General features: G+C 35.8%; 1 protein-coding gene across 7 annotated transcripts in view; it reads right to left on the reverse strand.

Moving 5' to 3' along the window:
• The window catches only part of Lrp1b (LDL receptor related protein 1B), a 1,939,581-nt gene that overhangs the window by 1,007,548 nt on the left and 906,379 nt on the right, over positions 1 to 25,654 (reverse strand). The gene's annotated exons all lie outside the window — the stretch shown is intronic.

Below are 25,654 nucleotides of genomic sequence, written 5' to 3' on the forward strand. Positions count from 1 at the left end.
TGCAGAGGATGGCAGAGTGATTTTTAAGAATCAGGCAGCACACTAATTCTTGCCAAGCATGACATAGCTACTGAACAATGAATTCAGAGAAACTGTACAAGACCAGTGCAGCCCAGGTTGCAGAATAGATGGGTAGCCACTAATAAAGGCCCTTCATAATCTGTGGGGCTATTGGAAATAGCAAATCAGTTTCATTAGGGATGTGGCTCTGAAAAGGGTACCTATGTTCCAGTAGATGAACACATGAGCATATAAACAGCCCTAAACAGACTCATAAAGTTGAAAAACAGACTACGTCAGAGATAGATAGGAAGGGAGATGTAGAGGGTAAATCAGGGGATAGAGGAATGGGAATGGGTTTGATCAAAACACATTATATGAATATGTATAATTCTCAAACAATACAAACTAAAGTAGAATAGAAAATATGTAGAAACTATAATAAAAAAGCTTTTCTTTGCCTAAAGAAAAGGTGTAGGACAGTGAAAGGCAGCCTGGTTCTATATTTGTGGCCATCAGTCACTCACATAAGGGCAATACCCCAAGCTCCTCCACAGGTAGAAGACAAGACTACAAGTCAAATAACCTCAAGACAGATCTCCACATTAACTAGGTACCTAAAAGCCTGGAGGGTTAACCAGTTAAGTTCCTTTTCCCAGACACTCATCCCTCCAAAAGGTATTTAACCTCAGGTCCGCCCTGAGAATTTGAGGTATGGTTTTATTCATCTACTTTCTGCCATGACAATGAATGTCTTAAATCCATGTACTCTCTTTACATTGTGATCCGCTGTGGGGAGCAATGGGACAGGCCTTCACCTGAAGAGCAGGCCATCTAATCTCCCGCAGAAGGCCTCTCAGCGAGCGCCTCCACCAAGCCAAGCTGCCCACTGAGCAAGCCAAGGATGCTCTCCTCTCCGAAGGACCCAACCTGATTTCTCCCCCGACTCCGTTCTCAGCATTTCGATTCATCCAGTGGTGCCTGGGTGCCCAAGAGCCTGAGAATCAGATGGCCCTAGCCTCCCTGCAGAACCTGAGACCCCTGAGCCAGCTCAGGCAATCCTCGGGGACCTCAGACTATGCACACCAACGAGGAGCTGTGTCCCACAGCTTACCATAGCATGATACCCACATGAAGCTGGTGTGGGGTATGCACAGTAACTTCCTGCCTCCCCAGAGGCCTGAGCCCTGTGGCAGAGTGGGTGCAGGACACCCATACCCCTACAAAAAGGACCTGACATTTTAAAGTAAAACTAAGGAGAAGTGACACATTCCTTCAATAGTACACTTAGGCACTGCAAAAAAAGAAAAAGGCTTAATTGAGGATTATTTTTCCTTATAAATTCCAATACCATGTTATACAAAGAGGAGGAAATTATTTCATATCTGCAGTATCTAATGAGGTAGTCACAATCCTTACTAAAAATTAGCTTTTATATCTGGTATAATGAAACATCAACGCATTGCATTTTAATTAATTCTGTTTCAAATTCAAATAATACTGATTGCTAACAGATATAATGGACAGATCAGCCACATTAAGTCACATGTGTTTTATTTGAGTATTTTCTATTTTATACTTTCATCAGACATATACTGTACTTTTAATGTAGTTTTATATAAGAGTATAAATCTGTAGTATGCAATTTATAGTTGCAGGAAAATCATCACAATGATACATTATAACAATGAGATATTAAATTCTTACATCTATTCTACAATTCTATTGTTAATCTTTTTTAAATAGTCAAAAATTAATTAAATTAAAAATGAGCTGGAGGTGTTGTTCAGTTTGTAGAATGTCTATCTTTCATAAAAAAGGTTTTGGGTTCAATATGCATCATTACATAATCCATGGATAATTATGCAGGTCTATAATAATAGCACTGGAGGGGTAGGGACAGGAGGATGAGAAGTTTAAGACCATTCTCAGCTGTATAGCAAGTTAAGGCCATCTTAGGTACATGAGACCCTTTTATACCCTCCTGACCCTAACAATTCCTAAAATCTCAATATAATGAAAAGTACTTATGGGTACAAAGTTCTCCCATAGCTTCTACACTACTAGTATTGCTTTGACTCCTTCAATAACACCACAAATAAAACTTGGATGCATCTTTCGTATAGGCTTCCAGGTTTTTAACTCTTGCAGATTATTGCCATCCTATGTATATTTCAGAAAACATTCCAAGACCCCAGTGATAGTTTGCTAATATCACAGATCCAAATCCCATAAATATTTTATTTGTCTGTGTATGGTAAATGGTAATTTATCTACATACCAAGCAAGTAAGAAAATTAACAATTGACAATAAAATAAAAAAATAAAAGTAACATGTTGTAGAATAATGTAGGAGAATATTCTCCATTTCTGTATCTGTAAAAATATCTTGGAGTACTCATTTGATTCATGTTGGCCACAGTGACTTAAAACTGTGGAAAGTAAAGCAATAAGCTAAGAAGGACCTGGTAGATTTTTCAATACTCCCACCCTTAGACTTGATATGTATCTGTGATCAATTGACTAATTGGTGTGGTGTGATTCAATGGATATGGCACTACTATAGCCAATCATGGTTGTCAACTTGATATACCTGGGAAGAAGGATCCTCAATTGAATAATTTCCTACATCAAATTGTCCTATTGGCATGTCTATGATTCATTTTCCTGATTCCTAATAGATTTAGGGCTACCCAGACCACTGTGATATTACCATTTCTAAGAAGTTGAGTTGGAACTGTATAGAAAGTGAAGCTAAACATGAATCTAGAAGCAAGCCAGTAAGTAGCATTTTTCTGTGGCTCTTATCTCTGCTGCTGTTTGAGTTTCTGTACTTGATTCACTCAATGATGGACTGTGGTTTCTATTCCAAACTCCTGAGCTTTTCCCAATGGTGAACTGTAAGCTCTAAGTAAGTTAAAACAAAAAGACAAAAACAAAAAAATAAATAAATAAATAAAAACTTTCCTCTTCAAGTTGCTATAGGTTAATCTATTTTATCATGGCAACATAAAAGTAAAGTAGAAAAGCCACTCATGCAGATTTGATATTTAATGCTGAAGGAATTTAAGGAACCAGAGGGTTTCTGACACACATCATCTGAGGCAGGTTAAAAGACACTAAAGAAAGAGGTGCAATCTCTATTCTCAGTGGAAAGAATTATCTGTGTTCCAAAGAAAGAATAAACTCTTTGAAGGATGTCATTGCTAGTTTTCCTGAACTTTACTATCTTCAGTGCACAGATATGCCCATCATGTCTTTCTGTGACTTCCATTGCCCTATAGACTTAATATAAAAAACACCCATGTCTTCAGTTCCTTTAATGACTTCTCTGTCATTTAAAGAGATTTATGTGCTTTCCTATTGTGAATCTCTCATTTGTTGCTCAAAGTTGCATATGTTTTATAATGGAAAAACTTAGTCACATAGAAGAAAAATGTCCTGTGTTAATGTAAATTCCCAGAAAAAAATTGTATTTATATTACACATTCTACAAAGATGAGTAACTGATGAGAATATCAATTACTGTTAGAGTTGGAACATTGCAGAGCCAAATTATTTTGGGTTATCTTAATCTCTACATAGTAATTTATTGCCCACTTCTGATTTGAATAATGTCCATATAACTAACAGTTAAATCCCTCTGGATGTACACATCTATAGCGTCCACCAACTCAAAACTTTGACACTCATCAGCAGCATAAGTGGCCTATGGCAGAGATTGCTTCATTTTGCTGCAATCCAGCTACTGTCTATTTCCAGCAATGTATTTGAAAAGTGCTCTGATTTTAACTCCATTTGTTCTGTAACGATAAAACTTCACAAAAGTATGAGTGCATTGGGATAATTTGGATTTGTGTTCCTGGGATATGGACATTCATATTTTGCTACAGAATAATCTTTCCCTTTTCTAATTTGAAGTAAGAGCTATAGATTTTATGTTTCCACCTTCCCCAGTAAGAGCCTTCTTCTGTAATCTGATATTTTCCTACATTTTGCTCCAGTATTCTTCCTTGGGATTAGCTACTTCAGTGAATGATGTTCTTTCAGTAGAGAGACTAAAACTGACAGCCATACCAGTATTATCCTTCACAATGGTGATCAGCAGAAAGATAAAAGAGAGATAGTAGGAATTTTGTGGTAATTTCTACCATGTCCTACAAGGATAAGTAGAAAATAGAGATTGAAAATCACTGGACACAAATTTGCAACCTATCAGTAACAGTCTGACTCACACAATACAGATTTTATGCAAAAACATTTAAATATTTCCTATACTACCAGAAACCTTACTTTTCCATAGTCAGTCTATCACTCAGGATATTAAAAAGTCTCAATTATTTTTCTGTCTCAAGAAATCAGGACCAGGAGGCTTTGTTGGGATTCAGAGTAGGCTTGCATTATTCTATCAGCCAGTTCAGCACCCAGCATTTCCAAAGCCGTTTCAGACACTGATTAGAGATCCGGTATGTGCCAGGCTCATTCATCCACTCATCTCTTATGTTGTAAAGCTGATGGCTTCAGTACATGCAACTATAATTTTAGACAAAAGAGATGCGGCATGGCAAAATCCACACCTGTCAGTACTTCATCATTTCCAAAAGATTCTTTTCAATAAAAGAGACAGTAAGATGTCAAAGAAAACGTCTAATTAGCAGAATGCTTAGTAATTGTGAAAGTTGGTTAGTTTCTCTTTCTATGTCTGTCATTTCCTTCTGTCTTTAGTGTAATTTGTATTTAAATCATAGAGTTTCAGCAATTAGACATAGTCTGTAGGCAAGCAAGTTAGTAAATAGAAAGATACATGGAAAATTAACAATCGGAAAAGGACAAACTATAGTGAGCTTTGGACTAAAATACACAAAAAAGGGCTCAAAAACAATCTCTTTCTCCGGCTCATTGATTTTCCTCCCTCCTCCAATTACACAAAAATGAGTCACAGAGGTAGAAGCACTTTTTCCCAAGGCAGAAATCATAAAGACAAAGCTTTCTTTCTGAAGTAATTCATAAATGGATAGGGGAGTGGTGTTATTCTGTTTCATTTAAAACATTTAAAAACAATCTTAAACTATTGCTCAAATATTCTACATCTTTTAATATAGATAATGGTTATAAAGAAATTCCCTGACCTTCCTTTTTTATACTTGATCATAAGACCTTCACACCAGAGGAGTTCTATATCCAGCTGGGAGGAAGGACTATTACAAGGAAAGGTCAAGGAGACTCTTGACAGATGCCCCTTCCAAAACTATTGTAGCATCCTCTGTTGTCTAAGTCCAAGTCAATATTAAATTGAGGAGCACAGAAGCAAATAGTTTAGAAGTGCCCTATCCCTGTGTCTCTTTGGTGTTGTTTGAGGCAAAGTCTTGATGACCTACCTCTCCTGGCCTCCTAAATTCTTGGATTGGAGCTATGTGCCAGCAGATACATCTTGTTACTAAATTTCTAGAAATTCTCATTTCATGGAGAGTTGATTAAATATATTTAATCAAAAGTGCTTTGAGATTCTATTTCACTTTAAGAAAACATATAACAATAAATCGAGGTGAGAAAACAGGGAAAAAGACTCTACACTGATAATATGGATAAAAATTAGGCCTTATACTTTGAAATTAGATGAAAATTCCTCAAGAAAATAAAGACAGACAGACAGACAGACAGAGACAGTGAAACTACCACGTGAACCAGCTTTATAATTTCAGAGAATATGCTCACTGAAGTATGAGGACAGCAATAACTGCACCTCTGTGCCTGTGGCAGTGCCATTCACACAAGCCATGTCATGGAATTAGCAAAGACACTGACTCAAAACAGAAAACATGGTTTGAAACCCTGCCAAAGACCTACAACCCCATCTTCCCACTTTCCCTTCTATTAGATTCACTGTATCTTATTAATTGATGTGGGATGGCACAGATTACAATATGAGGTTTAACCTATGGGAAACAGTCCTGGGTGGCATAATATAGATAATAAAGGAAGCCATAGGAAACAAGCCAGTAAGCAACACTCCTCAATGGTGTCTGCTAATGGCCCTTCATCCTCTCTTGCTTTGCTGCTAGGTAGACATGATTTATCTGCTTTGCTTAATTTTAAAAGTGAAATCTTTTTCTGGTTCTCTATTTCATTCTTTGTCTGCAAAGATGTTGTAGCATTAGTTGCCTTTTACAGGTTATCCCAGGTTACTATGAATACTCCTTGTGCTCTGTCTGATTCAGTTTCACTTTCTGACGTCACAGAGACAGCACCTCTGTGTCTGGTACACAGGTGGTAGTTAAGCGGATGGATTTTGACAAATTTAAGCATGTAAATGCTTCCAAGACCACAAGTAGTTCCTGCAACCCACCCCCTTTTCTTTCTCTTCTCATCTGTCCTCTGTTCCTCTCCTATCTTTTTGCCTAATTAATTCTTTTGTTATGTTGAGTTTCCTAGAAGCTTGGCAACATATTATTAAGTCTAAATTATTTCTGTCTCCAGAACTGCAGAAATGATTTGAACATGTTAGAAGGTAGATAATTTTTCCAGAAACATTCCATAATTCATTTTTAGTTTGCTAAACCAGAACAAAATGCATTAGAGTATTTTAAGATAACTGTTTAAAGATAAAGACAAGATGCCACTTACTATCTAAGAAGATGCCTGTTGTGTTTTACAGAACAAACTTTTATATGTTTTATTACATTTGTCTAATTCGTTCTTTTATCCACTAAAGGTCAGCCAGAATCTGCTCTCATTGTTTCCTTTATATGATTCTGATTTTGGTAATTTATAATTTTAACTGTCTATTTATTTGACAATATCTGAACAGATTGGCCACCGACTTTTGAAACACATGGTAAGTTTCAATAATATTTTCAAATTTGAAAAATAATAAAGAACTACAGAAAGCATTTTGAAGCTTAAATTTTACATGAATGAAATTATAACCATGCTTTTAAATTGCAAATATTTCCCCCATGCACAATAAATAAGTCTCAAGCTTACACCTGGATCATCTTTGATGGGCATCAGTCACATATGACATCATCATTTTGGCAACATCCTATTAATTATGTATTATTTGTTAAGGTTAGCAATTTAATAGTCTATTCAGTGCAGATTAAATAGAATATAAAATCAAGAGAAGAGGGATAATGATGTGATAATTCAACACTGATAAAAAAATGATGCATCTAACTTCTTCTGACATAGTAATTTATATCACATACTACCTGAATTGTGAGTATGTGGCTTAAACATTTTAAGTCTTCTAAAAGTGTAACATGGTATTATGAATTGTACTATATGTTCTTTGAATTTTTATCCTATGACCTCAATACTCAGTATTTCTGTAACTGATTACAATTGGAGGAACGGTCTTTAAAGAGTAAATAGTGAAAATGAGCTTATTAGTTTTGGATTCCAATCAAAGTTGACTTTCAGCCTTCTAAGAAAAGGATTGATGAAAGAGAGAGTCATCAGAAATTTGCATGTAAAAGAATTGTTGTATGAAAACACATGTGTGGACATGCCAGCATTTATTAAGCCAAGATGCCCTGGAGGAATTCCATTTGTGAGCATTATGTTTATGGGACTTTCCAGATTCCATAACCATTGTTTGCACCACAAGTGGTTGTATCAAATTAATAAAATTACTCCAGCACTGTTTGATAGAGCAATCCCTCCATTAAAATTATTGAGAACAAAGGGAAACCTTTATTAGAAACCTCATAAAATATATTAATATAGCATGTCAATGACCCTATGGACTGTTGTCAAATAGACTTATATAAGAGCTAATATATTTCCCTGGAAAGAAACAGTTGATTCATTACTTTAAATTGAATAATAAGCACTAATCTTAATGATATTAACTTATAGATTGATAAATCAGAATGTTTCCACCGGGCAGAAAAATCTAAAGTCCATACTTTCATCATATTTGACAGGTATTCATTATGTGTTTAGTGGTTTGTATAACAATGACTCCCATAGGCTCATATATTTGAGTATTAGGGAGCAGAAGGTGACACTACTTAGAAGGATTAGGAATTGTGTTTTTCTTGTGGTAGGTGGGCAGGGCCTTGTTGGAAGAAGTATGTCACTGGAAGAGGACTTTGAGGTTTCAGAAGTCTAAGTCAGACCCAGAGGCTCTCTCTTTTGCTTACAAATCTGGATGTAGAGCTGTCAGCTCCTTCTCCAGAACCATGTCTGCCTGTGTGTTGCCATACGTGCTGCCATGATGATAATGGTTTAAATCTGTAAAATTGTACACCAGCCCCAATTAAATGCTTTCCTTTATAAGATTTGTTACTATAATGATTAGTAACATCTATACGAGTGGTTGTTATCAAGAGAATCAAATGAGGGTACATACTATGATCATTACATTATATAATTATATATATATACATTATATAATAATATATATTATATTATATTATATTACATATAAAATCATCACAACACACTTATAATATATAATTTAATTTTGCTTGAAAACAAAATAAAGAAAACTACAAAAACTCACTATCTTATCTTACTATTAATAAAAGATCAGATTTAGAAAATGTTCATGCATTAAATCAAGAGTCTAAATTTAGGAGTTGCATATGGTGGCATGAAACAAATATTACACAGAAAGCATTTTAGTCCCAGATAGAACTACAGGACTACACTTTAGTTTATAAATTTGTGACTGCTTGTGATATTTCTACAGTAGAGTGTTTTAAAAAGCAATCAGCAATTTGAATAATGATACGATAAACACTTAGTAGTCATGATCATTTCTGTAAATAATGTCCATAAACAGGCATTTCTCTTTAGATGGTATCTCAGTATGTAGTAACAAGACTGGAAGTTCCTATTTAGAACAGACTAGGCTCAAACTCATAGAGACCTACCTTTGCCTGCATTTTGAGTGCTGGGATTAAAGGCCACTAAAGAACAGAATTCAATAGAAATGGTCAATTTAGATTTACTGGTGATTCAAGAACACTTTGTAATTTCAGTTTTGTTATTTCAGCTCTGTCACATGGTGACTATCACCAAATCACAGGCACATCCTTAGAAGCTAGGATTCCTGGTAGCAATAAAGAATTGAATATATGCCTGCTGTACATCTCAATGTCAGTTTTCATGTGTTGCTTTGTGACACAATCACTAATATAAACACTCATGAATTACTGATGTACCAAAACTTTGGTAATGATATTTATTGTTTTAAAGCTACAAATTGGCAGGTAATTAGTTATAAGCAGTAGATAGCATTGTCAGATTCCTGAAGATTTTAGATTTCTACCTTTCTTAGACTCTATCACTATTATATTGAATAATTGGTTTGGTTCTTTTAAAATATCCATTTTAGTATGGCAACCACAAAGATACAACCAACAAATGTTTACAAATGAATCTCGATGAATGGAAACACATTCTGTCTGGAAAATTTTCTCCATTTTTGAAGTAATTTATCTATAACTAATAAACCTGGGGAATCCCAAGGGATGAATAGTGATATTGTTTCCTAATTCTACAAAATTGTCTAAATGTTTTCTCAAATAGAAAAACCTATCTGCATTCTGTGCTGCTGTTTACACTTTCGGCATGCTTCCAGCAGCCTGGCATCCAGCTTTGGAATCTGTACAAGCTTTCCAGCCCTCAGGGTTTGGGGCAACATCTTTACTCTAGGTCAGGCATTCCTACTGTGAAGGTGAAGTAGGGACTCTAGACTCAATGTTATTCTCACAATAGGCAATTCCTTTATTATGTATCTCATCTCTTGCCCCCACTATCAGAAGTGCCCAGGGTTTCTAAATAGTTAGTCTTTCTGGGTTGCTTTAATTTTAAATGACATCTGCACTAACTTAGCCAGGCAGTGAAATATTAATTCTGTTCTATTTCAATCACCTGCATTTTTTCTAAAATTGTGTCATAAAGTATCTCATCTCTTTTTCTTAGTTTATTTATGTACTAAAGCATTCAAAGTAATTTATTTGCAATATTCATGGTGGACTCACACACACACACAAACAAACAATATATAAGACCCACAATAAAGGATATACACAAACATACACACTTTCATTCTATTTTAAAAAGTTATTCATCCCCATTCTGTATGTATGGGTGCTTTAGCCACATAGATGTTGATGTACCACATGTGTGCCTGTTACTGACAGAGGCCTTGAGATCCTCTGATATTGGAGTTGTAAACAGTGATGATTCCATGTGGCATCTTAGAATGGAACCTGGGTCCTCTAGAAAAGCAACCAGTGCTCTTACCAGCTGAGCCATCTTTCTATCTCCTCACATACAATCCACTTTTACATTATCTGTAGTATTCAGAGGAAAGTCTATGGGGTTAGATTTAAACATTGGAAATGATAGCTGTGTTTAACAATTTAAAAATGTCAGGTTGCCTGCTGTATGGGTAAAGAAGAAGAACCTGTAACAAGGTTATACATTTCCAAGAGGCAAGAACAGTGTTTTCAAGGAGGGTTACTACAATGGTGAAATTATGTAGTCTGTACCTCACATTTTCTCTTAGTCATATTTGATAAACACTTTCATTGCAAATACCACACAGTTTGTTTCAGCGCTACAGAATGAGCTATGTAACAAAGTAGAAAATCTGAAGACTTCATAGAAAACCAGCAAATTCTAAATATAGATAAAGTCTAGCCACTTTTCTATTCTTATTATACATATTTGGGTACTTTTTTCTTTTATTGGATATTTACTTATATTTCAATTATTATCCTCTTTCAGGTCTCCCCTCTGGAACCCCCTCTCTCAAACCCCCTCTTCCTGCCTATATGAGGGTACTCCCTCACCCACAGACCCACTCCCTCCTTCTAGAGCTGGCATTCCCCTACACTGGGGCATTGAACACCTCAGGCCGAAGGGCTGCTCCTTCCACTTATATCCAGCAAGGCCACTCTCTGCCCCATATGTGGCTGGACCCATGGATCCTTCCATGTGTACACTTTGTTGGTGGTCCAGTTCCCTGGAACTCTGGGCTGGGGGCTTTCTGGCCAGTTGACACTATTGCTCCCCCCATGGTAATGCAAATCCCTCAGCTCCTTCGGTCCCTTTCCAACTCCTCAGGAATCCTGTGCTCAGTCCAATGGTTGGCTGCGAGCATACACCTCTGTATTTTTCAGGCTCTAGCAGAGTCTCAGGAGACAGTCATATCAGGCTCCTGTCAGCAAGCACTTCCCAGCATCTGCAATAGTGTCCGGGCTTGGCTTGACAGTTGTGTATTGAATGGATCCCCAGGTGGGGCAGTCTCTGGATGGCCTTTCCTTCAGTCTCTAATGTATACTTTGTCTCCATATTTCATCCTGTATTTTGTTCCCCCTTCTAAGAAGCACTGAAGCTCCCATACTTTGGTCTTACTTCTTGAGATTCATGAAGTCTTTGAATTGTATCATGGGTATTCAGAACTTTTGGACTTATCCACTTTTCAGTGAGTGCATACCATGTGTGTTCTTTTGCGATTGGATTACCTCACTCAGGATGATATTTTCAAGCTCTATCCATTTGCCTATGAATTTCATGTTCATTGCTTTTAACAACTGAGTAGTACTCCATTGCATAAATGTACCCCAATTTCTGTATCGATTCCTTTGTTGAGAGACATCTGGGTTCTCTCCAGCTCTGATTATTATAAATAAGGCTGCTATGAACATAGTGGAACATGTGTTCTCATTACATATTGGAGCATTTTCTGGGTATATGCTCAGGAGTGTTATAGTTGGGTCCTCAGGTAGTACTATGTCCAATTTTCTGAGGAACTGCCAAACAGATTTCCAGAGTGCCTGTACCAGCTTGCAATTCCACCAAATGGAGGAGTGTTCCTCTTTCTCCTCATCCTCACCAGCATATGCTGTCACCTGAGTTTTTGATCTTAGCCATTCTGATTGGTGTGAGGTGAAATCTCAGGGTCTTTTGATTTGCATTTTCCTGATGACTAAGGATGTTCAACATTTCTTTACGTGTTTCTCGTCCATTTGAATTTCTTCAGTTTAGAATTTCTGTTTAGCTCTGTTCCACATTTTTTTAATAGAGTTATTTGGTTCTCTGGAGTCTAATTTCTTGAGTTCTTTGCATATATTGGATATTAGCCCTCTATCTGTTGTAGCATTGGTAATGATCTTTTCCAATCTGTTGATTGCTATTTTGTACTACTGAGTATGTCCTTTGTCTCATGGAAACTTTGCAATTTTGTGAGGTCCCATTTGTCCATTCTTGATCTTAGAGCATAATCCATTGGTGTTCTGTTTGGGAAATTTTTCCCTGGGCCCGTGCGTTTGAGTATTTTCCCCACTTTCTCTTCTATTAGATTCAGTGTATCTGGTTTTATGTGGAGGTCCTTGATCCACTTGGACTTGAATTTTGTACAGGGAGTTAAGAATGTTTTTTTGTTATTCCAAATGTTATTCCAAATGAATTTGAGAATTTCTCTTTCTAACTTTAGGAAGAATTGAGTTGGAATTTTGATGGGGATTGCATTGAATCTGTACATTGCCTTCGGCCAGACAGGCATTTTTACTTTATGAATACTGCCAATCCATGAATATGGGAGATCTTTCCATCTTCTGAGGTCTTCTCTGATTTCTTTCTTCAGAGACTTGAAGTTCTTGTCATAAAGATATTTCACTTATTTGGTGAGAGTCACACCAAGATATTTTATATTGTTTGTGACTATTGTGTTGTCGTTTCCCTAATTTCTTTCTCATCCTCTTAATCCTTTGAGTAGAGGAAGGTTACTGATCTGTTGAGTTAATTTTATATCTGGCCACTTTGCTGAAGTTGTTTATCAGGTTTAGAAGTTATCTGGAGGAATTTTGGGGGTCACTTAATTATATTATCATATCATCTGCAAATAGTGATATTTTGATTTATTCGTTTCCAATTTATATCCCTTTCACCTCCTCTTGTTGTCTAATTGTTTTGGCTAGGACTTTGAGTATTATATTGAACAGGTAAGGAATAGGTAGGCAGCCTTGTTTTGTCCTTTATTTTAGTGGGATTGCTTCAAGTTTCTCTCCACTTAGTTTGATATTGGCAACTGATTTGCAGTATATTGTTTTTACTATGTTTAGGTATGGGCATTACATTCTTGACTTTCCAAGACTTATACAGCTTATTCAGCATGTAATGAAATGATCATGTTGTTTTTTCCTTTGTGTTCATTTTTGTAGTAGATTTTGTCCATGGATTTCTGTATATTGAACCATTCCTGCATCCCTGGGATAAAGCCTACTTGATCTTGGTGAATGATTGTTATGATGTGTTCTTGGATTCAGTTTGAGAGAATGTTATTGAGTATTTTTGCATTGATATTCATAAGGGAAATTGGTCTGAAGTTTTTTCTTTGTCTGGTCTTTGTGTGATTTTGGTATCAGTGTAAATGTGGCTTCACATAATAAATTGGGTAGTGTTCCTTCTGTTTCTATTTTGTGTAATATTTTGAAGAGTATTGGTATTAGGTCTTCTTTGACAGTCTGATAGAATTCTGCACTAATCCTATCTTGTCCTGGGCTTTTGTTAGGTTGAGAGACTTTTAATGACTGCTTCTATGTTTTTAGAGTCTATAGGACTGTTTAGATGCATTATCTGGTCCTGATTTAACTTTGGTATTTTATATCTGTCTAGAATATTGTCCATTTCATCCAGATTTTCCAGTTTTGTTGAGTATAGGCTTTTGTAGTAGAATGTGAGGATTTCTTGAATTTCCTCAGTTTTTGTTTTTATATCTCCCTTTTCATTTCTCATCTTGGTAATTTGGATATTGTCTGTGAGCCCTCTTATTAGTCTGACTAAGGGCTTATCTGTCTTTTTGACTTTCTCAAAGAACCAGCTTCTGGTTTGGTTGATTCCTTATATAGTTCTTTTTGATTCTACTTGGTTGATTTCAGCCCTGAGTTTGATTGTTTTCTGCTTTCTACTCTTCTTGGGTGTTTTTGCTTTGTTTGGTTCTAGAGTTTTCAGTTATGCTGTCAAGCTGGTAGTGTATGCTCTCTCCAGTTTCTTTTTTGTCCCACTCAGAGCTATGATTTTGCCTCTTAGCACTGCTTCCATTGTGTCCCATGAGTTTGGGTATTTTGTGACTTAATTTTCACTAAATTCTTCAAAGCCTTTAATTTCTTTCTTTATTTGTTCCTTGACCAAGTTATCATTGAGTAGGGCATTTTTCAGCTTCCATGTGTATGTGGGCTTTCTGTTGTTTTTGTTGTTATAGAAGACCAGCCTTAGTTCATGGTGACTGATAGGATGCATAGGATTATTTCATTCTCTTGTATCTGCTGAGGCCTGTCTTGTGATCAATTATATGGCTAATTTTGGGTAAGCTACCATGAAGTGCTGAGAAGAATGTGTATTCTTTTGTTTTAGGATGAAATATTCTGTAGATATCTGTTAAATACATTTGGTCCATAACTTCTGTTAGTTTCACTGTGTCTCTGTTTAGTTTGTGTTTCCATGATTGGTCCATTGATGAGAGTGAGGTGTTAAAGTCCCTGACAATTATTGTTTGAGGTCCAATGTGTGCTCTAAGTTTTAGTAATGTTTCTTTTATGAATGCGGGTGCTCTTGTATTTGAAGCATATATGTTCAGAATTGAGAGTTCTTTTTTGGTATATTTTTCCTTTGATGAATATGAAGTGTCCTTATTTTTTGATAACTTTTGTTTGAACATCAATTATATTCAATATTAGAATGGCTACTCCAGCTTCTTTCTTGGCACTATTGTTTGGAAAAATTCTTTTCCATCCTTTTACTCTGAGGTAGTGTCTGCCTTTGACACTGGGGTGCATTTCCTGTATGCAGCAAAATAAATGCTTTGTCCTGTTGAGGTATCCAGTCTATCTCATTTTACTGGGGAGTGGAGTCCATTGATATAAAGAGATATTAAGGAATAGTGATTGTTGCTTCCTGTTATTTTTGTTGTTAGAGGTCAAATTATGTTTGTGTGGTTATGTTCTTTTAGGTTTATTGAAAAAATATTATTTTTTGCTTTTTCTAGAGTGTAGTGTCCTTCTTTGTGATGGAGTTTTCCATCTATTACTCTTTATAGGGATGGATTTGTAGAAAGATATTGTGTAATTTTTTTTTAATCATGGAATATCTTGGTTTCTCCATCTAGTAATCTAGTAATTGATAGCTTTGCTGGGTATAGTAGTCTGGGCTGGCATTTGTGTTCTCATAGGGTCTGACTGACATCTGTCCAGGATCTTTTAGCTTTCATAGTCTCTGGTGAGAAGTCTGGTATAATACTGATAGGTCTACCTGAATATGTTACTTGACTATTTCCCTTACTGCTTTTAATATTCTTTCTTTGTTTTGTGCATTTGGTGTTTTGATTATTATGTGATGGGGCAAATTTCTTTTCTGGTCCAATCTATTTGAAGTTCTGTAGGCTTCTTGTATATTCATGGGCATCTCTTTCTTTATGTTAAAGAAGTTTTCTTCTATAATTTTGTTAAAGATATTTACTGGCCCTTTAATTTGGGAATCTTTGCTCTCTTCTGTACCTGTCATCCTTAGGTTTGGTCTTTTCATTGTGTACTTGGATGTTTTGGGTTAGGAGCTTTTTGCATTTTGCATTTTATTTGACTGTTATTTCAATGTTTTCTATGGTATCTTCTGTCCCTGAGATTCTCTCTTCTATCTCTTGTATTCTGTTGGTAATCCTTGCCTCTACGACTCCTGATCTCTTTCCTAAGTTTTCTATCTCAAGTTTTGTCTCCCTTTGTGTTTTCTTTACTGTTTCTCTTTCGATTTGTAGATCCTGGATGGATTTGTTCATTTTCTTCACTTGTTTGGTCTCTAACTGTGTCTTTTCCCTCCTGTAAGCCTGTTTGTCAGCACACCTAGGAGGCCAGTTCTCTCTGGGAGGAATTTGGGAATGGAGAGCTATTCAACTGGGTCAGTTCAGGGGTATAAATAGAAACTGGAAGGATCCTGTCCTGGTGGCTTCTTGGTTCCTGTGTCCTGATGGCTCTGGGTGGGTTCCTCTTGGTCCAGGAATTTGAGCAGAAGTGGTGGTCTTACCTGTGCTCACAGGTTTGTTGGCACTCCTGGGAGACCAGCTCTCTCCCAGCAGTATTTGTGTATGGATATCTGTTGCCCAGGATCATCTCTGGGCACTGTGGCCCAAGATCAGCTCTGGGTGGAAACCTATATTGGGTATTTTATCTGAATATCACATTTATTTCTTGCCTGAATATCATATTTATCTCTGTATCCAACGTCAAATGCAATTAAGTTTGAAAAAATATTCTACCTTGAGTATTAATCAGCAATTTAAGAAGTAAATTAACATTTAGACTTTATACTATATTCCTTTTTTATAATATTTGAAAATATTCAGTAACTGGTAAGATTATTATACAGAATTGTTATATGATACTATAAATTTTATCAGACAGTACTCATTCATTTCTTTTTTAGTTGATGTTAAAAAAGTGAGTTGATAAAGATAGACTATTTGACAAAAACATTAAAGTGCTAAATTAATGTAGGTGTACCATGCCTGACACATATAGACTTAGTAAGTCACTATAGAACACCTCTACTACTTTGGCCTCAGAAAGACTGCCTACTTCTGGGCTCTAATTTTGTTCCTTAAATGTTTAGCATGTGATTAACATGCCCTTTGAAGATATTTAATTATGAGTAGTCTCAAAGGCCCACCCGGAATGTATAAATTGATTTGTAGTAAACCATCATAAGCTACTTCCCTGGTATCCCTGTTTCATGGATATTCTTGCTTTTTGGTTGGGAGAAGATATCCAACAGATGATTGGGCTTTTAGTCTTTTTCCCACTTTTTACCTTCTCAATCTCCCAATTCTGTGTTCTAAGATAAAGAGTTAGCCAATACTACGATGATATGTTTCAGAGAAGAGGCCAGGTTCACCCCATTCCTACAGCAGCCAACATGTTTCATACAGAATTGTCAGTTCCCTCCAGGGAGATATTATATACTTATATTCATTTTTCTTTTTAATTCTATTGTTCTCCAGATAACCTCATATTCACTCTATTGAAGAATCTTAGGGATTTTAAATTGCAGACCTTTCATTATTTTCCATATGTATTATTACTTTTGTTTAAATATTATACAACTCTCTGTGACCTGAAATCATTGATAACTCCACTCTCACTCTCTAATCCTAAAAATTTCATAACATTAATAGCATGTGCTGGGACAGTTTTCTGCAACTAAGTTACATCTTAAGCCACTGGTCTTTGAGCCAAGGTCTTACTGTACTGCTCAATGTTGCCTTAGACTCCCTTTAAGCCCCAAGAGGATTTCAAATTCTCCATCCTTCTACCTCTTATCAAGGTCTGAGACTATAGACATATGACTTCAAAGCCTTCTGCAACATTTTATCTGGCCCATCTTCTAAAAATATGTTTGACCACTAAAAGACAGCTTTTTCCTAGGCTCTAATTCTGTTTTTTAAGTTGATAAAATGTCACAAATATCATTTGCCAAACATCCAGAGAAATAATTACAAACACAAATTATGTGATGATAATAAGGAAGGAGTCTTTCTGTGTTTTGGGTTTTTTGTTTGTTTGTTTGTTTTTGTTTGTTTGTTTGTTTTTGCAATTAAGAGTCTGTTGCAGTTGGTTAACAGTAAAGAAAAATTCTAACAGCTGCTTAAGTTTTTTTTTGTCTCCATAAATATTTTAAAAGTAAATAAGCATCAGTACAAATGACTGAGTTTTTGTTCCATTTTTATTGGTTCTTTTAAAGTTTGAACAATGTGTCCTGAACCTATTGACCCTTCACAATTGTTACAGATTCACGTTCCCTTACTACTCTCTCAACACTGTGTCCTTTTTGTTTTTTTTTTTTTTAAATTCAAGTCCAATATAAGCCATGAAAATATTCTTTGCTCTGTTGTCTTCCATTACAAGGCAACTAAGGTATGTCTGAAGCTTATCTGGGTATATACACTTAAAGAAAACTACTCTCTTCTCTTTTCCCTCTTTTTTTTTGAAGCTTTTATAAGAATCTTTCATTTATTTTTTAATATGTGCATTACAGGAAACAAAACACACGAAAGCAAGAACAAAGTCACCCAGTCACAAGTAGCTCAGCTCAGTGTGTCATTCTTGATCCTACAAGTGTACATACATTTAGGTAAATGAGATTATACAGTATGTACCATGCTTTGCCCACATTGTGAATATTCACCAACTAAAAAACTCACACTACACAAGGATTTTGATAACTCAGAATACACCATGCCATCTCAATCTGTCAGACAAAATTGTAATCCCATCTCCCTTGGCAATAGAAATTTCATAGAAGACAAAAACGGCAGCAGGCCTCCAGATAGACATACTGGCAAAGTTACAATTAAATTCTGCATTTACTTAGTGCTCAGCTCACAAGGAAACAAAAAGTAACAGACCACACTTAAGTAAAGCATTACGAAGCTTATCATCAGATCTATAAATTAATATATGTAGAAGAGGTATTCCCACTCAAGAAATGTATTCTTATGGAGCAGCTTGGAGTTGCACCTACAGCACTGGGGGTCGGGGGGAGAGCTATCTTCCCTTCTTCTTTTTTTCTTTTTTTTTGGGGGGGGGCTGTTGATCAAATGCTATCTCCTTTCCTGGTTTCTCCTCCAAAAAAAAAAAAAAAGCTCTGTTCCCTCCCCTCTCCCCCTGCTCACCAACCCACCTTGTCCCCCTTCCTGGCTCTAGCATTCCTTTACACTGGGGCATAGAACCTTCACAGGACCAAGGGTCTCTCCTCCCATTGATGACTGACTATGCCATCCTCTGATACGTATGCAGCTGGAGCCATTACTCCCACCATGTGTACTCTTTGGTTGGTGTTTTAGTCCCTGGGAGCTCTGAGGGTACTAGTTAGTTCATATTGTTGTTCGTCCTAAGGGGCTACAAACCCTTCAACTCCTTGGGTCCTTTCTCTAGCTCCTTCATTGGGGTCCCTGTGCTCAGTCCAATGGATAGCTGTGAGCCTCTACTCCTGTATTAGTTGGACACTCTCAGAGCCTCTCAGGAGACAGCTATATCAGGCTTCTGTCACCCAGCACTTGCTGACATCCACAATAGTTTCTGGGTTTTGTGATTGAATATGAGAAGGATTCCCAGGTAGAGCAGTCTCTGGATTGCCCTTCCTTCAGTCTCTACTCCATAGTTTGTCTCTGCAACTCCATAGATGGGTATTTTGTTCCCCCTTCTAAGAAGGATTGAAGTATCTATACTTTAGTCTTCCTTCTTGAGTTCCTTGTAGTTTGTGGATTATATTTTGGGTATTCCGAGCTTCTGGGCTAATATCTACTTATCAGTGAGTGCATACCATGTGTGTTCTTTTATAATTAGGTTACTTCACACAGGATGATATCCTCCAGATCCATCCATTTGCCACAATTGTAGCTAGCCCATGGCTTTGGGTAGAACTAAATGCTCAATTCCCCTCTCTATTCTAATATTTGATCTGGCTCTGTCCTCTGCATAGGTTTTGTGTTTGCTGTCGCAACAATGTGAGTTCAGATCTGCTGTGTCCTGAGATGTTACCTTAAATTAATCTACTACCACTGCCTCTTAAATTCTTTCTGTCAACTCTTTTGCAATGATCCCTGAGAACTGAAAATACATATGCAGCATGTACTTTCCCATTACGCCTGAGCATTCTGTAGTTTCTTATTTTCTGAATGTTATACAGGTATGGGTTTATACAGGTGTGGATCTCTCTGTCAGATACTATATAGTTTAAATATCACTATTTTAGATGATAATTGAGAGAAGAATTTGACTTCAAGTATAAAATAAAGCAATATCAATTGGTTTAATGCTGTGTCTATTTAAAAGCATAATAGTGGTAGATTCTTCCCTACCCTATGCCCTCTTTGATCATTGTATCCTCTGGTGCATGTATATCATCTTCTAGCATTACAAAGGTAGCTAGTAGGGATGAAGCTGTCAGATATATCCTAGATTGAATACTATATGTTTTTGACACAAATATGTGGTGTGCTCAGAAATAAGGTCTATCAAGTTCTAGACTGTAACCAAGAGCAATGAAAATAGTCTGAAATGTTCTGGAGTCAAGGGCTTATTATATAGGAAACAGTTGGCCAACAACTCCAAAAGAAGTAATCCATAGATAGAACTGGACATTTTATTTATTAACCTCTGATATCTATTATGGATATAATTACCCTGTTACAGATTAACTCAATTTTTTAACTCTCTCTCCCTCTCCATCCCCCTCACCCCCTCCCCTCTCTCCCTACTTTCTGTTGTATATGCATGTATGTGTGTCTGTACATGAAGGCTTCAACATCTGTAGACTTTCATTTGTCTTTTTTTTTGTAAATTATTTAATGTTATATATTCCATCACAAAGATTCTCCTCTACCTGAGCTTTTCTTTCCCTACCCCAGTTTGAGCCTTCCTATTTCATTGTTCTTGTTTAATCCTTTATACTACTACTTTTTATTAAACTATAGAAAGTTTTTTTTTATTTTTTATTATAGAATACTTGCTATGTGTACTATTCTGGACCTAAATTACTTAACCAGATCATTTGACTTTTCATTTTGTCTTTTCAATTTTAATGAACAAATAGCATTTACTCTCAGATTCTCCTCTAGATTTTCAGTTTCCAAAATACCAGTCCTCTACTTAAATCTCTAACATGGTTTAAATAAAACTTAGGCTCTGAAATAAGCCTATGTTCCATAGCATCCCATGTCTCTTATAATACCCTTTACCATGCATGCCTTTTGTACTTTTCCTTGAGCCAGCAAATAATCTTTTCTTAGTAGGATGTCTTTGATAGCTGTTGATGGCAAATTTACAAAGAATGTATCCATGGTTCTGCTTTCTTCAGTCGTACATATGTTCAAATATCAGTTCTCAGGAAACCCTCCTTCAACTAGTAGATATTTTTGAAAACATTCATACCTTCAAATGCCCAAACCTGCACATATACAAGTTATAAACACACACACATACACACACACACACACACACACGCATACAATTTGATAGTCCCTCTCAGTCTGTATACTATTGTCCAAATTTTATTGTACTCATTAATGACTAATTATTTATTTATTAGTACACAATCTCTCTGCCTTGTAATATAAGTTTATATGATTAGGGATCCTGTGTATTTTATATCCAAAGCCTAGATATGATTTTGGTTCATGGAAAAGCAGCACCCATGAGTATACCCCACTATCCCAACCACCTCCTTTGTGTATCCATTCATGTAGCAATCAGCTACAGTTCTTTTATCACCCAAAATATTTTTCATGGTTCCTCAGGAGTTCAAATTTGATATGTCACTATGATTTTACCTAGATAATCTGAATAAGCAGCTTATATGTACTTTAAATTAATAAATGTCTGAAGCCTGAGAGATGGCTCAGTTATTGAGAGATGCAATAGTTCTTGCATAGAGCTGAGGGGTTGGTTCACTGAAACCACATGATAGTACATCATCATCTTTAATTCCAAATCATATGATCTGACTCTATCTTATGATCTCTATGAGCACTAGGCACACAGTCAAAAATCTAATAAGCAGAGAAAAAATAATCTGAATAGAATTTTAAACATTTGAATAATAAATGTCCTTCGTTTCAACAGAGTCAAATTTAAAATGAAACCCAAATAGTTTGTATAATTTGCCTGACATAGGCAGACCTTATTTTTGAGACTCACAGTGAGCCAATATGCAAATAATTAAAAAGTCTCAGAATTCAGAATGGAATAGAAATAATTAGCACCAAGGATAATACTGGTTAGGGAGTGAGGATTTCATAATAGTCTGCCTAAGACAGTCCTAAAGTTAATGGAGTGTAGTCCAAGTAGGTATTCCAGTGGCAGATATTAAGTTCTAGTAAAAATATCAATATTGAAATGCATTTACAACTATAAATAATTGCCAATAACATACTCTGAATAACATTTATTTAATATTATTTGTAATGGCATATACATTACAAGAGAAAAGTATGTTTGCTGCATTAAACTATTTATTATCTAATTATACAAAACTGTCAAACAATAAACACAGAAGAGGGAAAGAAACCAGAGGCCTTAAGTCTTGAATATGCCTTATCTCTCAACAAACTATGTTCTGAACCACCTCAGAACAAGCACTCTTCCAGCCAGAAGACCTTCCAACTTTAAACTTCAGGTTCACAAGTCAAAACAAACCTCTCTTTTTTATAATGATACTGCACATAAGCATTCGATTTTATTAATAGAAATAAAAATGAGGTAATATAAGAAATTCTGGTTCTTCAAAGCGACTTACATGTGGATGTACGATTTGATTTCTCTACAAGCAAGATATAAGGTAGAGATCATTTTATCAAACATTTTAACTTTATTTAATGAATGATAAGATACATCAGATAATATATATGCTAATGAAAACAGAGAAGAATTGTCTGTGAAATTTCATGGGCAAAGCTGGAGCTTTAGTTAGTGAGACCATGATCTTGCCCTTTCATGTGATTTCTATGAATATGGATGGACAGCACTTGAAAGCCTAAAATAAAAGCCCTGGGTAGACACACAGAATGGGATGGAATATAGATGACTATTTGCATAATCCAAACATGAAACATCTTGCTTCAATCATCTAGATTTTACCAACAAATGTTTTTGCCCAATATGTAAGCCCTTAATGTAATTCCCCTTGGCACATTGCATGAGGAAGCATAATCATGGTGATTTCCTTTAAGTCCCAAAGCTTGGTAGAAATATCCTTGACAGTTCCAATTTTATTCAGTTATATTTCTTAAAAATAAAAAATTTAAAGCTATAAGACAGAGTAAAATTTACTTCCAATATAGAAAAAAATAAGAGAAGCTTTATTTCATCATTTGCATGTCTGTTAAAAATAACTGAAAATGGATCCTGTTCAAAACTGGAGAGACAATTTAATTTCACTTTGTGATGAAATGGAAAATGATTATATATAAAATTTCCTTTTAGGCCTGAATATCTTTACTTCAGTGGAATTCCAGACTCTGCCCTCCTTCCTACCAGACATGAGGCTTTTTGATCTCTTTTAAGGAGGATGGAAAATGTGAACAGGTCCCAATACTTTCAGAGACGACACAGCAGATTCGGTCTCTGTGTGCTTTGGTGAGGCTATGGCAGTCTTTTCCTTAAGAGAATCAATGACTCCGAGGTACCAAATAGCAGACAACCTAATGCTTAATTTGAGACAGTATCCTACCAGTTTTGGGGATTTTTGCTCGAAACAATGAGCTCAAGGTTGGTCTCAGAAACAGCAAGATCTTGTTGCAAAATGAAGAAAAAGGGAAGGTATGAATAATGAGATGATCTGATAACCTCAGAAATAAAATAAATCTTAACAATCTTAACAATTAAAATAACTCAAAAATAAGGATAGGAATGTAATCATGCATACTTGACATACAAGAGAGAAACCCAGCTTAATTTCCTAGTGGCATTAAAGCAATCAAACAAACAAAACACCTTTGATGATATTAACGTAAATGTGAAATAATGAAATCATGTTATAATAGGATGTAAATAGAAAAAAATGAACTCTTTGCATACATACATGCACATACAGCCCTACACATATACATATGTATACATACAATATATACACATGCATACACCACACAAATATGTATACTCAGAACACAGACACATAAACACATGTATATATGTATATACATATATATACATATATACACATACATAATTGCATACATTACATACATACATACATATGTACATACATACAAACATTTTCCTTGGGGAACATGTTAGTAAACAAAAAGGATAGGTAAGATGAGAAAAATTATACTGACAACTGCCTAACTTTGTTTTGCTGTACTTACATGTAAATAAACTATGGTGAAAAGAATTTCTATTAAGAAAAGTTTATATAATGTTTATTGACAATTACTGATGCTACTTTTGGTTGTTCTTTAAAACCCAGCTTAAAACACTCTTTTCACACCAACTTGAGGCATAGTTTTGGAATGCTCATTTATGTGCATTTAGAAATTTGCTAGTGAATGTTATTTCCTATGCATATTACTGCTTTTCAGCTGGTAAGAATGCCTGTGGAACACATAATACTTGTTCCAAGAAGTGTTTCTGTGCTCACTGCCTAGCTTTCTTGATGGCAAGCTCTAGTGATAGTCACAGAAACCACCTACTGAATCTCTCTTAAACTTCTCTGATTCTTAGATTATATTTGTGTTCAATCTCCAATTTCCAGAATATTCAGAACCAGAATATTCATTATTGTGTATTGCTTATAGGATAGTTCAGTGATAACTCTTATATACTGGCCCACATAGTTTGTTGTTGCTTTGGTTTACATATTGGGAATCTCAATCTTTAATTCTGTTTTCTGTCCTCTAACAATTTTGGAAACCTAGCATTATGCACCTACTTTATAGGCACGTAGAATGTAGAAGTAGGTAGTCATAGAGGTCAATATCAATGTTCAAAAACAAAATAAAAAAGCAAAACAAAAACAAACGAGCATACTAAATGTAACAACAACAACCACAAAAAAAGAGAATCTAAGCAATTTTTAACTAGAGCTCAATACCCAGTATGAACTCATGTGTCCCATGTGTGGACTGTTCATTAATTTTAAAAGTAACATCTAATTCCTATTAGTGATCACAGGATTTCGAGAAACAAGAGCATTGGATGTCTGTCAAAGAAAGTGGAAGACTGGTCCTTAAGCTTCTGGAACTACCCAGACCACTGGAATGTAGATGAAGCCACTACAAAGCCCTAAGTGTTCCACAGAGTGTATGCTGTGGTGGGTGTCAGGCTTGCAAAGGTTCACTTTTTCATGGTCCTTCCATTGCTCCCTGATGGATGGAAGTGTTTATTGAATGGCAGTGTAGATTTTGTGACACTGTGCACTGCAGCTATAAAATTCATTTTGACAGGGGTGTCACAGTTAAGAGAGTCACATGCATACCAGAAAAGGTTCTGGACTTTTGAAAAGTGTTTTGATTGCTAAGAATGTAGGGACATTTGTAATTGAAGTGATTATATTATGAGAGAGGCATGGCTGCGGGGGTTTTATATGTGTCTGCAGAAGCTTACACTATAGCTTTCTATGGTTCAGTGAGTCAGGAAGCCACAAATACCTCAGGTTAGAATCTATCCTACCACTCAATGACCCACTTCCTCCAGTCATGACAGATTGTTTCCTCATAAGCCATGAGCCCAAAAGATCATTTCCTCCCATCAGTTTTCCTCTATTTTAGGCAAGAGTACAAAGTACTTATTAGAAATAATAACACTTGCTTAATAAACTTTTATATGGTTTTCAGGAAATGATTATTTTAATGTAAAGATTAACACAACACTGTAATCTGCTAATTGTAAGCTACTGTTTAAGAATAATTTGTATATGTGTACTAAGCACTTATTCAGTCACCTCTGAAGTCTTCGGAACAATTTTTTTTTCTGATTGCATTTCTGTTAGCATTCTGATCATCCACACTTCCACCAGCCAGGTCCACTAACCTATCTATAGGAATTTAAGACTTCTTTAGCATTCCACTCGAACTTTTAGAATTTCTTCTCACATTTCATTTCCCAAATCCTATGAACCATATAGTCATGCTTATCTCTACAATGACATC

Source organism: Mastomys coucha, unplaced genomic scaffold, assembly GCF_008632895.1.
Source record: "Mastomys coucha isolate ucsf_1 unplaced genomic scaffold, UCSF_Mcou_1 pScaffold15, whole genome shotgun sequence".
Classification (NCBI taxonomy): Eukaryota; Metazoa; Chordata; class Mammalia; order Rodentia; family Muridae; genus Mastomys; species Mastomys coucha.